This window comes from Saimiri boliviensis, chromosome 9 (genome assembly GCF_048565385.1).
Source record: "Saimiri boliviensis isolate mSaiBol1 chromosome 9, mSaiBol1.pri, whole genome shotgun sequence".
Classification (NCBI taxonomy): domain Eukaryota; kingdom Metazoa; phylum Chordata; class Mammalia; order Primates; family Cebidae; genus Saimiri; species Saimiri boliviensis.
The window spans coordinates 84,214,370-84,232,029 of NC_133457.1; the positions used below are offsets into that span (position 1 = coordinate 84,214,370).

Here is a 17,660-nt window from a genome sequence, read left to right on the forward strand (position 1 = left end):
ATAAAGCAAATTTTTCTGATGCTTGATACACCCTTAATTCTACTTTGCTTTTCTTTATGATACTAATTGCCATCAGACATTTTGTTAGACATTTATGTTACATTATTTTTTGCTTTACTTATTCCTTAATGTTTTGTTTATATGTTTATTTTCAGTATCTTCTTCTAGAATGTAAGTGCCATTAGAGAAGGGACAGTGGTTTATGCTGTATCCGGCTTGTACTAGGTTGCAAGAGCCAACTCTCATTTAAAAAATGAGAGTTGTAAAAAAATAAAAACTTTGTTTTATTTTCAGTTCAGAGGTACATGTGCAGATTTGTTATATAGGTAAACTCATGTCATGGGAGTTGCACAGATTATTTTGTCACCCACATGTTAAGCCTAATACCCGTTAGTTATTTGATCTGAACCTCCCTCTCCTCCCAGTCTCCACCTTCTTGAAGACCCCAGTTTCTGTTTTTCTCCTCTATATATCCTTGTGTTTTCATCTTTTAGCTCCCACTTATAAGTGAAAACATGTGGTATTTGGTTTTCTGTTTTTGTATTAGCTTGCTAAGGATAATGGCCTCCAGCTCCATCAATGTTCTTGCAAATGACATTATCTCATTCTTTTTTACAGCTACATAGTATTCCATGGTGTATACATACCACATTTTCTTTATCCAGTCTACCATTAATGGGCATTTAGGTTGGTTCCATGTCTTTGCTATTGTGAGTAGTACTACAGTGAACATATGGGTACATGTGTCTTTATGATAGAATGATTTATATTTGTTTGCATATATACTCAGTAATGATATTGCTGGGTTGAATGGTAGTTCTGTCTTCAGGTCTTTGAAGGATCATCACACCATTTTCCACAATGGTTGAACTAATTTACACTCCCACCAATAGTGTATAAGTGTTCCTTTTTCTCTGTCACCTTGCCAGCTCCTGTTATTTATTTTTTTTTGACTTTTTTTATTCTAGCCATTCTTACTGGTATGAGATGGTATCTGGCTGTAGTTTTAATTTGCATTTCTATAATGATAGTGATATTGAGCATTTTTTCATATGCTTGTTGGTTGCATGTATGTCTTCTTTTGAGAAGTATCTTTACATGTCCTTTGCCCACTTTGTAATGTTTTTCTTTTTTTCTTGTAAATTTAAGTTTCTTATAGATGCTGCATGTCGGACTTTTATCACATGCATAGTTTGGAAAAATTTTCTCCTATTCTGTAGTTGTCTGTTTACTCTGTTGATAGTTTCATTTACTCTGCAGAAACTCTTTGGTTTACTTAGATCCCCTTTGTCAATTTTTGCTGTTGTTGCAATTGCTTTTGGAGTCTTCATGAAATCTTTGGTCACTCCTTTGTCCACAATGGTATTGACTAGTCTGCTTTCCAGGGTTTTTATAGTTTTTAGTTTTACATTTAAGTTTTAAATCTAAATTGAGTTGATTTTTGTATGTGGTATAAGAAAGGCATCCATTTTCAATCTTCTGCATATGACTAGTTAGTTATCCCAGCACCATTTATTAAATAGGGAATCCTTTCCCTATTGCATGTTTTTGTCAGCTTTGTTGAAGATCAGATGGTTGTAGGTGTGTGGTCTTATTTTGGGTTCTCTATTCTGTTCCATTGGTGTATGAAATCCGTTTTTGTTTCAGTACCCTGTTGTTTTGGTTACAGTAGCCCTGTAGTATAGTTTGAAGTCAGGTAGCATGATGCTTCCAGGTTTGTTCTTTTTGCTTAAGATTACCGTGGCTGTTTGGGGTCTTTCTTCTTTCTATATGAATTTTTAAATAGTTTTTTTCTAGCTCTGTGAAGAATGTCATTGGAAATTTGATGGGAATAGCATTTAATCTCTAAATTGTTTTGGGCAGTATGACCATTTTAATGACATCGATTCTTCCTCTCTATGAGCTTAGAATGTTTTCCCATTTGTTTTTGTCATCTCCAATTTCTGTGACCAGTGTTTCATAGTTCTCATTGTAGGGATCTTTCCCGTCCCTGGTTAGCTGTATTTCTAGGTATTTTATTTTACCTTTGCTGTGACAAGAGTGAATGGTGTTGCATTCCTGACTTGGCTTTCAGGTTGACTGTTGTTGATGTATAGGAATGAGAGCCAATTCAAATTTCCAAAAAAATGAGAACTGGTCTTAAAAAGAAACAGGCAGTATAAATTAAATGATAGAAGCTTATTATTAAATTCATCATATTGAAAACAAGTGCAATACTCAATCCTTATCACTTTCTAATTGCTTTATTACATTTTATTCTTATCAGTGTGCTTATGGTAATTTGCACCTATCGTATCTGCAGATTAAACATTTGACATAATGTACTACTGCACATCTTTTGCCAAATCTGAGTTCGCTTATGTTGGTAGCTTGAAACTGACCATGGTTGGTGTAGTCATATCATGGAAATTGGCAAATGCTACAAATCAGAGCTTTATTTTGGGGGGTTTGGAAGAAGTCCTTAAATACAACCTGGACATCCTTAAATACAACCACAACACTTGGGTCAATAGAAGGAATAAATGTAATCTTAAAATATTTGAAACATTTAGTAAGGATCAGGGTGTATGTGTGTGTGTGCATGTATGTGTGCTTATGCACATTTTTAGTCAAAGCAACTAAAAAGAAAAGAAGTAAAAAAGTGTGTAATTTAAAATGAGTCCAGGGGCTATGAACAGAACCATTTGTGGTTCACTAAGGAAGAGAGGGATGAGAATAATTTCTGCAGGCCGATGATGGGATTTTGGTAAAGCTCTGTGTTTCTGAGCAAATGAATGCATGTGGACTCACACCTGTCCTACTGGTCCATGATCCCTGAATTGGCTCACAGGTGGCCCCTCCGCCTCTTTTTCTCTCCATTCTCTGAGGGCGCCTGGATGTTTGTGCACCTTCTGCAAATCATTTTGGTCTACACTAATGAGCATTCAGGCCCAGAGCATTGTAATTTCTTGTAGGCTGCTGTTTTTTTTTTAGCTCATCAACTCTACCCACCTGCTAATTCATGCAGAAGTTTTAGATGCTGTGAAATATTATTCTTCCTTACTTAAAATAATGGAGGCCCAGGCAACTCTGTGTTTGAAAGCCCATATCCCACCTGCACCAGTTGTCAGATGCTTGTTTGAGCAATATAAATGTGGAAGAGCAGCACCATCCTTTCTTTTTCCAGATTTTAGTTAATTGTATCATACAGACCTCATAGCCATTGCAGAACTCTTCAAGGCCTCACCACACAGAGAGAAGCAGCTAAGATTCACTGGAGTACAAATTCCCAAAAACTCAAACCAGACTGGCTTAATATAAGAGAAAATATACCTCACCAAAGAAAATGTACAGATGGCAAATAAACATATGAAAAGATTCTCTACATCATATGTTGTTAGGGAAATGCAAAGTGAAACAATGAGATACCACTACACAACTATTAGAATGACGAAAAGCCAGAACACTAAAAACAACAAATACTAGTAAGAGCATGAAGCAATAGAAACTGTCAGTCATTGCTGATAAAAATGCAAAATGGTATAGGTACTTTGGCAGATAGTTTGGTGGTTAATTACAAAACTTAATATACTCTTACCAAATGATTCAGCAATTGTGCTTTTAGGTATTTACCAAAATGAGTTGAAAAATTATGCCTGCATGAGAACCTGGACATTGGTGTTTATAGAAGCTTTATTTATATTTGTCCAAATTTGGAAGCAAGTAAGATGTCCTTCAGGAAGTGAATGTTTAAATAAACTACGGTGTATCAAGTCAATGGAATATTATTCAGGACTAAATAGAAATGAGCTATCAAGCCATGGAAAGACATGGAGGAAATATAAATGCATATTACTAAGTAAAAGGAGCCAATTTGAAAAGCCTACTTGCTGTATGATGCCAGCTATATGATATTCTGGAAAATGCAAGCCTATGAAGACAGCGAAAAGATCAGTAGTTGCTAAAGGTCTCAGGGAAGGAGGAATGAATATGCAGATCTGAGGATGTTTTAGGGCAGTGAAACTCTTTTGTAGGATACTATAATGGTGGGTACATGTCATTATAAACATGTCCAAACCACAGAATGTACACCAAGAGTGAAGCTTAATTTAAACTATGGGCTTTGGATGAAATGATGTGTCTATATAGGTTCAACAATTGTAAAAATTGTACCACTCTGAAGAGTAATGCTGATAATGAGGGAAGCTATCTATGTGTGGGGGCAGCAGTTATACAAGATATCTCTGTACCTTTTACTCAGTTTTGTGGTGAACCTAAAACTACTCTAAAAATTATATACATATATGTAGACACACACACACACACACACACACACACACACACACACACGTCATGGAAAAGGGCATGCTTTAGGCACAGCTTGATCTGTGTCTCAAATAATATAACCAGGACCAGTTCTCACTCTCTACATGTCTCTTCTCTTCTCTATCTTCATGTTCACTTTATTTTCAGACATTTGCTCTCCTAACAGACCTAAGATGACTAGGCATTTCCAGACTTCCTATTTTCTGGGCTACAAATTCCATGAAAAAGGATAGGAAATTTTTCAGAGTCTTAGGGGGGGGAAATGATAACTGTTACTTGAATTTATTTTTAATTTGTTACATAATATGCAAGCAATTTATCTATAGTAACTCATTTAATTTTTATATCTTCCATGTGAGAGGTGTGCTTAGATTATTTCTGTTTTAGAAGTGATAGAGCTGAGTTAGAGAAAGGCTAAATAATATTCTAAGGCCACAGGCCTAGCAGGTGGCAGAGAACAGACTTTAATTCAGACTGAGGATCGTCAGGCTGTGAGCACATGACCTCCCACATGATCTGCTACACCACGTGATCATCCAGAAGGCCTTTTGCTTCTCATTGGCTCTGATTGGCCCCTGTGTGTCAATTCCTGAATTAATACCTGTGGCCTTAGGCAGGGTTGCTCAGCCGAGTCCAGTGTCCTGTCACAAAGTTGCAGTACCCTTCCCTGTCCACATTGCATGGACAAAAATAGCAGCCAGGAGGTCTCTGTAGAGCTCTTAAGTAAAGCGAAAGCTGTAATGTTCATTACGGAAGACTCAAGTTTCAGGGCTTGGTGATTGTCACTGGGGCAGGACATATCCTACAGATATGCCACAGGTTCCCTGAAGCTTGAGACAGTGAGGGAGGGCCAGTCCTTCTGGCAGAGTGAACAGGCTGAGTCCTCTGTGACCCTGGGAAGTACGGGAGACGTCATCCCACTGTAGTAGCTAATTGGCTGCTTGGATCAGCCAGCCTTCCCTCCCTATAGGACTTTCTGCTCCCAGCCACAGCGCAGACATTTGAGAACTCCTTGATGGAAGCCATTGCTTCTGGGCTTTTGAGGGATGCGTAGCAATAAACCAAAAGTGGAGATTGCTATTGAGAAATGAGGGAGTCACGTCTTCACCAAATGAGTCTCCTCGGGGCACAGAGACGACCCCTCTGGCGGTCCAGACCTTTCCACCTTGCCAGTTTAATGAATGTCAGCACCATAGCCTGCTGGCAATTGCTGGTGCTTGGAGTGAGACAGTGATGTGATCCTGATTAAAATATTTAATAAGGACTTAATGAGAGGTTATCTCCTTGTCTTCAATCATTTCCTGGTGAGAAGATTCTTGACCAGAACTCATTAGAGCTGTTCCTTTGCAGCTACTGAAATTACACTATTTTGAAATTACTCAAGGTTTTCAAGAAGCAGACTCATTTCAAGTCATTATTTCCTAATAAGATTCTATAGTATAAAAAGTGTTTTTTTCCAGAGCTATCTAGTGTACCTTCTGTGTTGTGATAAGTGGAATGTTTAAGATACAAAAACAAAAAAGCATCCTCAACAGAATCCAGTTCCTGGGGTCACCCTGGTTACACTGGAAGCTAGAAATCTCAGCCCCCACATTGACCATGTTTCATGAACTTAGGCAATGAATTTTAAGTTTTTAAGTTTGTTCGTGATGGTTTTCTGTTCCTGGTTTGTTTGTTTGTTTTCGAGATGGAATCTCACTCTGTCTCCCAGGCTGGAGTGCAATGGTGAGATCTCAGCTCATTGCACTCCAATCTCCGCCTCCCAGGTCCAAGAGATGCTCTGAGTAGCTACGACTACAGCCACAGGCCACCACATCCAGCTAATTTTTGTTTTTAGTAGAGACGGGTTTTCACCATCTTGGCCAGGCTTGTCTGGAACTCCTGATCTCAAGTGACCACCCGCCTCGGTTTCCCAAAAGTGCTGGGATTACAGGCATGAGCCACCACGACTTGGCCTAATTTTAGTTTTTTAAAATACAGAAAATGGGGTTAAAGGTAATGCTTGCCTTATAAGATTTATTTCAGGAATAAAAGAAATAATCTGTAGAAAGTATTTAGAAAAGTTTCTGATGCATAGTGAGAGCCTGATGGGTATGTCTGATCAGAGAGCCTGGATTACATTAAAACTAAGTCGGAGAACTTTCTGCTTGGAAGGCTGATAAAATATAAGGACCACCATCTGGTCAGGTTCTGCCAGCAAATTACATTTTATTTCAGATAATCTTAATGGCTCTCCAAGAAGCTGCTCCTGTTAGAGCATTTGGAAAATTATATCCAGGTGTATAGGGAATTTATTATATGACCAAGAGTGCATTTTTACTCAGAATAGTTTCCTGTATATATGCTAAAATAATTGCTGAAATAATTGCTATCTATATGGAATAAATAACACCATGTTGAAATAATTGCTACCTATATGGAAGAAATAATCCCATGCTGAAATAATTGCTACCTATATGGAAGAAAACATGAGGTCCTTTTCTCATTCCACATACATATGTAAATTTCAGCTAGATAAAAGAGCTAAGTAAAAACAAAAATAATCTTGGAACAAATTACAGGGGAATATTTTCATAACCTCATCATGGGGCATTCTTAAGCAGGGCAGGAATCGCAGAAACCATCACAAAATGGAAATATTTGACTAAATATAAAAAAAGTTTAATATATCATTAGTAAAGTAAAATGTAAACCATATAGACTGTTAATATAACTACAACAGAAATGGCACAATAAAGATGACTGATACTGATGTTCAAAGAACTCCTTCAACTGATAAAATTTTGAAAAAAGATACATAAGTCCAATAAGATGCTTAACCATATGCAGGAAATTACAGCTGACAAATGAATTACCATTTTTTCAGTCTTCATAATTGCAATCCAATGGGGTGAGATTAGTTTTGTTTTGTGGGAGGAGTGTAGTAAGGCGAGGAGCCACTGCCATACATTTCTGGTGGGAGAGTAAGTTGCTAACACATTTGGGAAAGTTACCTAGAAATATTATTTAAAATTGAACATACTGATATTCTTTGTCTATGCCATCCCACTTTAGGGAATGTTGCCTACAGAAATAAAAACACAGGAAGGTAATGATATATAGAGGAGAATGTTTATTACAGCTTTGCTGAGGAAGAAAATGAAAAGTAAGCTGGAAAATGCATCAACAAGGTAAAGATTGAATACATTCCAGTGCAGTCATGCTATTGAACATTACGCAGCTTTTAAAGAAAATGAGTTAAGGATATTTATTTACTTTCCCATCTCCCAAATATGTTTTGCTAAGTCTCTCTTGCCTTTCATCTAGCTTTTCTCAGCCTCAAAAAGGAGTCTTTACTGTGGCTTTGTTTACATTTTTTCCACATCAATAGTAAGGGAATTGGACCCTGGATGAAAATTCACCTGTTAGATTCATATTCTGCATGGCATGAAATTGCTGCCTGAGACAGAGTTGAGGGAGCAAGAGGAATGAACTATTGAAAACATATCAGGGCTAGCATGGAGAAGAACACAGATAGCACAGAAAGTATTCACTTAGTCTCTTTGCTTCATAATGAATATTAAGGGAGTGACTTCTCCTATGGGGGAGGGTACCTCTATACAAGATCATAGAGGATTTAGCCTTACAACCTAGGCTTGTTCTCATGACAGCATAGTTAATGTGACTATCTTCTGAGACCTGCTAGCTACAGTCCGGACTACCTGCTACCTCATCAAGATCAATTAATTATTTTTCTAATGGCTTTATTACCATGCCCTGTGATGACTGCAAAAACAGTTTTTATAATATCTGATCTAATTCCTTCATGCTGTCATGTCTGCAGATAATTATTAAATAACTGATATGTGTTATACACTATTTTGGGCACTGGAAGAGTGAATCAAACAGACCAAATCTGTACTCTTAGGAAAATGATATTCTAATAAGTGGCAGAAGTAGAAAACAGACAATAGAAGAGTAAGTGAATGGATATATAGAAGAGGATGATGAGTGAATAAAAAAAAATAAAGCATATAAGGAGATGCAGAACACATACACGTGAGTGTGCGTACATATACATGTATTATTTAAAATAGGGTGGTAAGATAGGTCTCTCTGCACAGAGACCCTAGAAAAGTCAGACCTTAGGGAAGAAAAAATATGGATTAATGGGGATTCCCAGGAAGGAATGTATCAGGCAAAAAGAACAGAGCGTAAAAGTCTTCCCAGGCAGGAGCATTCCTGGTGTTCATGTTCCCAGGTAGGATGAGATGGTCAGTGCATTTGGAACAGAAAAAGGGAGGAGGAGAGTGGAGAGAGATCCCCTCATGGAGGAATGAGGTCACCAAAGTCCCCCTGGCTGTGGTGAGAATTAAGGATTTTACTCTGCTTAAAGACATCTTTTTGAACACAGGCTGATGAGATCGCCATTAACATTTTATAAGGATCCCTTTGGCTGCTTGAAGAAACAGGCAAGAGAAACAAGGGCGGGGAGCAGCAGGAGTCTGCTTAAGAGGCTCTTTCAGAGGTTCAGGGGGAGATTGTGGAGCCTGGATCAGGGTGGAAGCTGTGGAGGCAGCGAGCAGTGGTCTAATTTGGGATATCCTGATGATGGAGCTGAGCAAATTTGCTGATGGCTCAGATATGAGGAAAGAAGAGTTGAGGGCAACTCTCCAGGTTTTGGCTGAGTCTCTGGGAGGGCTCCTTTCACAGACATTCTAGTTTCCTGATCTATATCCAGAGGGTTCATTAATCAGAAAGTGGTGGACGTTTTGCACTCCAGACTTTGGGGTGAGCTCTGGAGAAGGCTTGCTCAGTAAAGTCTCACTCCCTCAGTTCTCTAGATGAATTACAAAACTCACATTTCTAGCTTCCTTTAGAAGTGAACAAGAGTTGACCTCATTCAAATAATTCATTTAAAACTCAGAAGTATCTCATGTGGTCTTTTTCTTATTCCTAATCGTCTTATTCTGATTTTGAGGTTGAAACACCAGGGTCAAGTTCTAACATGGTTTCTTCAGCTCGGCAGAGCTATGATTTGAACCCAAATCTTCTGATCTCTGTGCCTCATGTGATGTCCCAGGTGAACTTGCCAAGCCATTCCCATGCCTTATCTAATCTACAGTTCCCAATGACCTTGCCCATCATGTGGAGCAGACAGAAATAGCTATATGGTGTGAACAAGAAAAGTGAAGCTGAGAATGATGTACTGAGATGCACAGAGATCATGCTGTTTTGGGGTCATGGTGAGGACCTGAGTCTTCTGTTACTTAGCACCATGCTGATGATATGTCATGGTCCAGGGACCTGGAAGGCTACCGACAATAACAAAGCATTAACAGACAGCTCATTTTCCCCCCAGTCTAGAATCTTGTTAAAATACTGAGTTTTCTTAAAATAGGGCTTTCTGGGAAGCTAAATTCAGCAAGGCTCTGTTCTTGCAGAGTCTGCTGGCTTACTTAACCCCTCTCAGAGAGATTTTGGTAAAGCGCTTCAACTCAGAGCTCCAAGCTCCCCATTGACCAGAAAGGGTCAGTGCAGAGTGCAGAGCCCCAGTCCAGAAAAATGAAATTTCCTAAGTCTTCTCTGCACTAAAAAGCTGAAGTTGTTGCTCCACCCCTCCTGGAGCAGGCTGATCAGAGAAGGCTGATCTTTGACTGAACAAGATCCCATCCTTTTCAGGGAATCACTGCTCCATGTCAGCTGAAAACTCAGAAGGCACGGAGGCGCCAGGGAAGGCACTGAAGCCTTTCATTCCTGCCGCCTCCTTATGCTTGCCTCCAGCCTGCTGCCGGAGATGAAGCTGGCTGGCTTCACTCTGAGGTGCTTTGCAGCCCTGTCTGCTTAATTTCCGGTGGACCCTCAGTGCCCAGGGAGAGCGCATGTTTTGCTTGTGATGTTGGTAATGAACTGCCGCTGGGAACAAATTAATGAGTATGTCAGAAACTGCAGTGGAACTGCATTACGATTCATAAACACCACAATGAAAATGCCAGTTAAGCTCTGGTATAAATACACACAAACTCTGAAGAAGCAAACTCTTTTTTCTTTTAATGAGAGAAGAATTTAAAATAACATCATTCTGCCCTGAGCAGCATTGCCAGGGGAGAATTCCTTAGCAGATAGTTTCTTTAAAAACACACACACACACACACACACACACACACACACATATTTACATACAGAAATATTAGAGAAATTGAATTTCACTTTTTACATTTGGGTACATACATACTATACTTTGAAATATACATAGCACATATACCATGTATGGGTTTACAGTGTACAAAAATGCAGGACGTCAACTTTATAGGTTATGTACCATGTTTATTAAATTTTAAGATCTTTCTCTTTTTATTGACTATCACATGTTTCCATGGCCTTTCATTAATATCGTTCCTCAATATTCTGAGTTTGGAATTTAGATTCAGAAATTAAAATTCAATAAAAAATAACCCCATTGGTTCAGAGACCTGTAACTTTAAAGCTCATGGCTAGGGAACGTAAAGAAACTTCCATCACTCTGAAGGTGCAGCAGGACTGTGTTGGGGGGCACTGTAAGCCTCTGAGTTTGTGACTCACCCCTGATATACATACAGATGCTTGTGTTTATGGAGCTAGATGTTGCTAGGATTGAAGGCCTAATACAGGGGTTCCTTAGAGCCCCAAAAGAAGGCCAACTATAGGGTTTCCTACAAAGCCTCTCTGTAGGCCCAGGGGCTGCTACAGAGAGGGTTGGGAAAAGGAGAAGGAATCTAAGTAGTCAGGCTCCAGGCTTTCTCCTCCCAATTCAACCAGAGCCTCTTTTCTTTTGTCTGCTTTACTTATTAGGGTTCCAGGCAAGTTTTTATTGGATATTATAAATTAAAGTTAGACAACTATAGGTTAGTAGCAGATTGAGCATGAATTTTGAAACAGTTAAGACTTCATAAAGTATCTTTAGGATTTATTAGCTATTCAATGTGGGGCACATGTAACTTCTTTGAATCTTGGTTTCTGTCTAAGACAGAGTAATCATAATGCCCAGTTGCCTGGTTGCCATAAGGATTAGAGATAGTAATTAAAATGCCATGCACTTAGTTGATTTTATAAAAAAAACTGATTATTACAACACGTTCTGGCTGGTAACTAGTCATAGATTTAAGTTGTTTCTTTTCTTCTGACAATTGCAGAAGATGGCTAACAGGAGGTAGTTTCACCTTGAGTCAGAGAATCTATTTTAGCTAATAACGATCTCAAACGTTAAATACAGTTTTGGAAAGGAGAACAAAACTTCTTTGAAAATATGACTTATTTGTCATCAGTGACCAATTTGAATTTAGAATAATTATGGGATATGGTTTACTAAGGCTTGAAGAAATAGTTTAATCGTTCTTTTTACCACCCCATTTTCAGTTATGTAGTCCTCAATTGTTCTTTAGTAACTTCTTAACATTGTAACCTGTGAATTTCCATTCAAAACACTATGCAAATGAGAAATCACAAGGAGTAAATCAGGAGTAGGTGGCTAATAAACTTTTGTAGTGTAAAGATTTGTCTGTGTTAAACTCTAGTCTGTTTGTCTGACTTCAAAAATTGGATTTTTGTATAGGCCATGTCAGTGTTCTTTCCTTTGCCTGCATCCCTCCAGTCTTATTACAGATATGCCTTGTTGCATCACATATTTTCCTCTATTCCTTCTCAACAGATTGACTTCCTATTGACCTGGTGTTTGTTTGTTTGTTGTTATAATTTTTTAGAGATGCAGATTAATTGTTAATGAATTGCTCAGTGGTCAGTATAATGGAAAGAATGACAAGGAATGCTCTGCTTTTAATAAGGGTCTTAGTCTCTAAGGGATATGAAGTGAGTTATATTTTAGAAATTATAGATGATAATCCAAACTGAATGATACTGGCCAAGGGAAAAGGGAAGACAACTTGACCCCTTCCCACTTAGCTGTTTTTTGTTTGCTTGTTGGTTTCAAGTAGATTTTTGTCTTTTGGGCAGCTTTTGGAAATTCTACTACTCAAAATGAACTATCTCAGATTAATTTTATGCAGTTCAAAAACCAAAGAAAATGAGATATTGTATGACCTTTTCAAACTTAGCAATTCAAGGTGCAATTTTAATGGAGGGATTCCATTTCACATGGGCAGAAGACCTTAAACATTCTATTCACAAAGCATTAGTGAATGTTAAGTTCTTGCATAACACGGTAGGTCCAGAAATGGGACACTCATTTTGCTCATTTAATGCTGAAAAATTGATGTTGTAGATAAAAATGGCTTCTATCTGTCATGAAAATTTATTCTTGAAGGGCAATTAATCAAGACATAAGAAAGGCCTTTAATGAATCCTACCAGACAGAATTAGAGAAGGTTTAAGGATTCATTCAAAGGCACACCTACCAAGCTTTCAGAAGTGCTTGTTGACTATTGAGGACCAGCTTAGTACAGCTGGAGTGTTTCACACCAGCCAAGGGTCTAAGCTCAAGGTTCTCAAATTACTTTTCTGTGTAATGCCTGAAATGAAACAAAATTGAGAGGCAAGGGTAAGTTACTCAGCAAAGAGGACTGATTTGTAGGTAGTTAAAAGGTGAACCCCAGCCCGTTTTGTGGACATCTATTCAGCTTCCCTAGGAGAGCGTTTTTTTATTTTACAAAGTTCTTTTGCTATGACACTCATTTTGGAGGGACATATTTTAGTAATAGAAGATATCATTCACTGTCAGGAGACTACCAGGACGCTGATGTCAATTAAGATACTGATACAGTTTTGCTGTGTCCCCACCCAAATCTTAACTTGAATTGAATCTCCCAGAATTCTTAAGTGTTATGGGAGGGACCCAGTGGGAGGTAATTGAATCATAGGGACCAATCTTTCCTGTGATAGTGAATAAGGCTCATGAGATCTGATGGGTTTGTCAGGGGTTTCAGCTTTTGCTTTTTCCTCATTTTCTCTTGCTGCCACCATATAACAAGTGCCTTTCACCTCCCGCCATGATTCGGAGGTCTCCCCAGCTATATGGAACTATAAGTCCAACTAAACCTCTTTTTCTTCCCAGTCTCAGGTATGTCTTTATTAGTAGCATGGAAGCTGACTAATGCAGATACTATCTGAGTTAATTTTCCTAGAAGCAAATTCTGAGATGAGGATCTAAGAGCAAGCAGTTTATTGGGAAAGCACTCCCAGGAAACACTGAGGCATGAGAGGAAAGGTATTGATAAAGCATGAGTTTTTAATTTTACTGGGAAGCTCTAGGAAAATGCTGTGGAATATGCTTTAGATTTAATATGTATAAGGAGCAAGGAGGGTCAGGGTAGAAGAGAAACAGGAGGCAGTGGCAGGGTGTGCTACAGATGGTGACATTTTCATGAAGAAATTGATATCAGAAAAGGGCTTTGAAAACTGGGATGAGTTTGGAAAGCACAGGAAGAAATCCTGCACATAGAAAGATAAAGCAAAAAGAGGGAGTCAAAAAAAATCACAGGAATGTGAGAAAATTGGATACATTGATTCAGGAGTGAGGGACAGTACTGCGTTAATGATAACCAACCACTATTATTAATTTTTAAATATCCACAGAATGGTTATTATACATGTAGGTTTTCCAATTCTTGATCCTTTGTTTCTTCCTGTTGGCTTCTATTTGACTAAATCTGTGATGACTACCACTGGAGGACAAGTAAGGGAAAAGAAGTGAAGGAGGAGGAGAAAGGTGAGAGAAGGATGAAGGGAAGAAGATTAAGGAGGAAGAGAGGTTTGGCGCGGTGGCTCACGCCTATATTCCCAGCACTTTGGGAGGCCGAGGCAGGTGGATCATGAGGTCAAGAGATGGAAACCATCCTGGCCAACATGGTGAAACTCTGTCTATACTAAAAAAATATAAAAATTAGCTAGACATGGTGGCACATGCCTGTAGTCCCAACTACTCGGGAGGCTGAGGCAGGAGAATTGCTTGAATCTGGGAGGCGGAGGTTGCAGTGAGCTGAGATCGCGCCACTGCACTCTAGCCTGGTGCCGGGTGACACAACGAGACTCTGTCTCAAAAAAAAGAAAAAAAATAAAATAAAATAAGAAGGAGGACGAGAGAGCAAAAACAATGTATACAATATACTCTAGATCAGAAGTTTTTGAGAATGAGTTTATGGACCAATGTTAAATTGTGACAACTGTTTTTTGTCTAGTCCATGGCAGAAAGAGAAATAAAAAGGTAATGTAGTAATATTGTCATAAAGCTAAATCTAGTTTGATAACTTCTCAACATTTTGACATTAAAATTGTCTCTCCTTTATGTGACAATTTAATGGATTTTTTTTCTTTTAGAAAAATACATTCCCAAAGCAAAATAAAGAGATAGAAACCTCATGCACTTCGATAAACAAAAACAGTGTCTATATATTTTGCTGGTAGGAGAAATCCAGAGTTCTAGGAAAATTAGCCTCCTCATCAGAGGCATTCCTTATGTCATTCTAAAGAGTCAACAAATAGTAATGAGTGCAGGTCACTCCTTAGCAAGGCTGCACAGAGAACACTGTATATTAGAGTGGATCAGAGCACAGGCTGAGGCTGGAGAAATTAGGACTCAGTCCCGTGTGGCCACTTGCTGTCCATGAGAACTTTTGTGGATTATTTAACCCTTTTGTGACTCAAATTATTCATCTATAAAATGGATCAAATAATTACATGTACTTTAGAAAGTTGATATGAAAATAAATCAGTCAATACAAGCACAATATCTAGGACAAGATCTTCCACACAATAAGCAAGCAATAAATGTTGCTGTAACAGGAAATTTCCCAAATTGAGTTTCATACAACTGGAAATTTCCCAAATTGAGTTTCTAAAATAATGCTTTATTACTAAGTTACTTGGTCTATATATGCTATAACAGGTAGAGAAGTATTTTTAAACAAAATATTCAAATAAATAAACAATTTTAGACATGAGGGCAGAAATATCATTTATTAGAGGTAACAACTTTTAAATTCTTGAGATGAAGGTGATGATGATTTGAGACGGAGTCTCACTCTTGTTGCCCAGGCTGGAGTGCAATGGCTCAATCTCGGCTCACTGCAACTTCTGCTTCCCAGATTCAAGCAATTCTCCTGCCTCAGCCTCCCTAGTAGCTGGGATTGCAGGCATACAACACCAAGCCAGGCCAATTTTTGTATTTTTAGTAGAGACGGGGTTTCTCCTTGTTGGACAGGTTGGTCTGTTGACCTCAGGTGATCCGTCCAAAGTGCTGGGATTACAGGTGTGAGCCACTGCACCCATACAGGTACTCTTTAGATGGACTCTACTGTAAGAAAGTTACATTTGTTTGAAGACATTTGTAAAGCTTTTAATATTTAATTAATTTATTAATTTATTAATTTATTTATTGAGACAGGTTCTCACTCTGTCACCCAGGTTGGAATGCAACAGTATAATCATTGCTCACTCACTGCAGCCTTGACTCACCCCAACCACCCCATCCTGGGTCAGGTGATCCTCCCATCTCAGCCTCCTGGGTAGCTGAGACTAGAGGTGTGCCTCAGCATGCTTGGCTAATTTTTTTTTTTTTTTTTTTTTTTTTTATACAAGGTCTTGCTATGTTGCGGATCTTCCCACCTTGGTTCTCAAAAGTACGGGGATTATAGGTATGAGCCACCACACCCAATCAACACTATTTCTTGACTCCTTGCTTTTGCTGGCATTCTTTGCAATTGTTTCTTATTCTAATTGGCATGGAAAACAATGCCATTTTCTTTTTAGTTAAGACACTCTGGAAATTTGTTACAAATTTCCGGAGTGTCTTAACTAAGAAGTAACTACGTAATACTGTACTGACATGGGATAGTTCCCTTGACCCCTTCACAGGCCGGAACTGTAGTGACTGATATCACAGCCCCCTGCTGGCCATTCCTCACAGAAGGGAGTATGTGAATGAGGGATGGCAGGAACCGGAGAGAATGAATGCTAGAACCAGTCAGTGGCTCCTCTGGTGGTAGCAGGCTCTGTGTGGACCCCACGGCAGCTTTCAAGTGTGTTACAACCAATGCTTTTTCAGCTCTACCATTTAGGGATGGCCAAGTGTCAACCAGCTCAGTGGAGGGTCCGGGCGGCAACCCCTGCCCTCCTGGCACCTGAGTTCTTGTCAGGCATCTAGGAAGATGTAGGTCACACGAATGTTTGAGAGGTGATGAGTATGGAAGTCTTTATTGAGTGGTGGGTGGCTCTCAGCAGAAAGGGAGGCTGGAAAGGGGAAGGGAGGGCCGTCTTTCCCTGAAGCCTAGCTATTTCCCGTTGGGCTGCTTTCTGAGGCCGCATCTTCTGAAGTTAGTCTCATCTAACTGTAGCTGTCAACACTTAGCCTCTTGTATCCTCCATGCTCAGCCACTCGTATTGCTCTACCAGGTGAAGTCTTTTATGGGTACCAGATGGGGTGAGCAGGCCAAAAAGGCAACATTTGGGCAGAAAAACGGGGTCAGCTGTTTTCGCTTAGGGCCGTGGTTCCAGTCTTAAAAGTGGAGTTTAGCTGGGAGTCCAACCCTTCTGGATCATTTTCATAACAACTGCATTATAGAATAAAGAAGCAAGGGAAAGTGGTCAGTTTTACAGTTTTAGATTTTTCCTGTTGTTTCAGTAGCATTTTATTGAACCGGGAAGTATGTAAGTAGAGATATGGGAGATGACAATGGTTATACCATGAAGATAGTTTGGAACCAGTCTATGAAAGAATAAGCAGAATCTCTACAGGAAAATGAAAATGGAACAGATGGGCTAATTCTGCATTTTCAAGAGTTCTTTCCAAACATGAAAGCCATCCCAGTGGACAAAAGAAACAAAGTTTTGTCTGAACTAAGTCCCTGAAGCAATAAATGCTGACTCTTTTCCCATTATCTTAAAGGAAAATCTTGGCCAAGATAGTAGGGAGAGTGATGAGAGGAGGGAGATAAGACAGGTTTAAGATACATTTGCTTCTTTATCTCCTAATAGACAGAATACAATTTGATTTAAATGCCAAGCAACATCTCATTAGCTGAGTTCAGCAAAACTCCTGAGGGACAATTATTGGCCATATCTAATCACTTCTGAAGCAGTCACTTAGCTGGACTTTCAAAAGTAAGCTCGTTTCCAGGTTTCCTGGAGGTGCTGGCTAGAGTACCTGGGAGAGACTCTACACTGTTAGCTTGTTTCTTTCTTGTATTGTCCCTATACTCAAGCCACAAGCAGCTGTTTGTGGATGCCCACCATAACTTTTTAGGAAAATGCAGTTCACAATTACGGTTTTCAAAATGACGTTTTCCAGTGAGACAAAATACATTTTTATTTGAATTCTTGTGTTAAGAATGTGGAAACTGATTTAAATTGCCACCCCCCACTCCCAACAGTCCTGCACCTTCTCTTCA

At 39.0% G+C, this 17,660-nt stretch overlaps 1 protein-coding gene across 6 annotated transcripts in view; it reads left to right on the forward strand.

Annotated features, from left to right (window-relative positions):
• The window catches only part of LOC120367937 (uncharacterized), a 769,718-nt gene that overhangs the window by 366,608 nt on the left and 385,450 nt on the right, over window positions 1-17,660 (forward strand). The window lies entirely within an intron of this gene.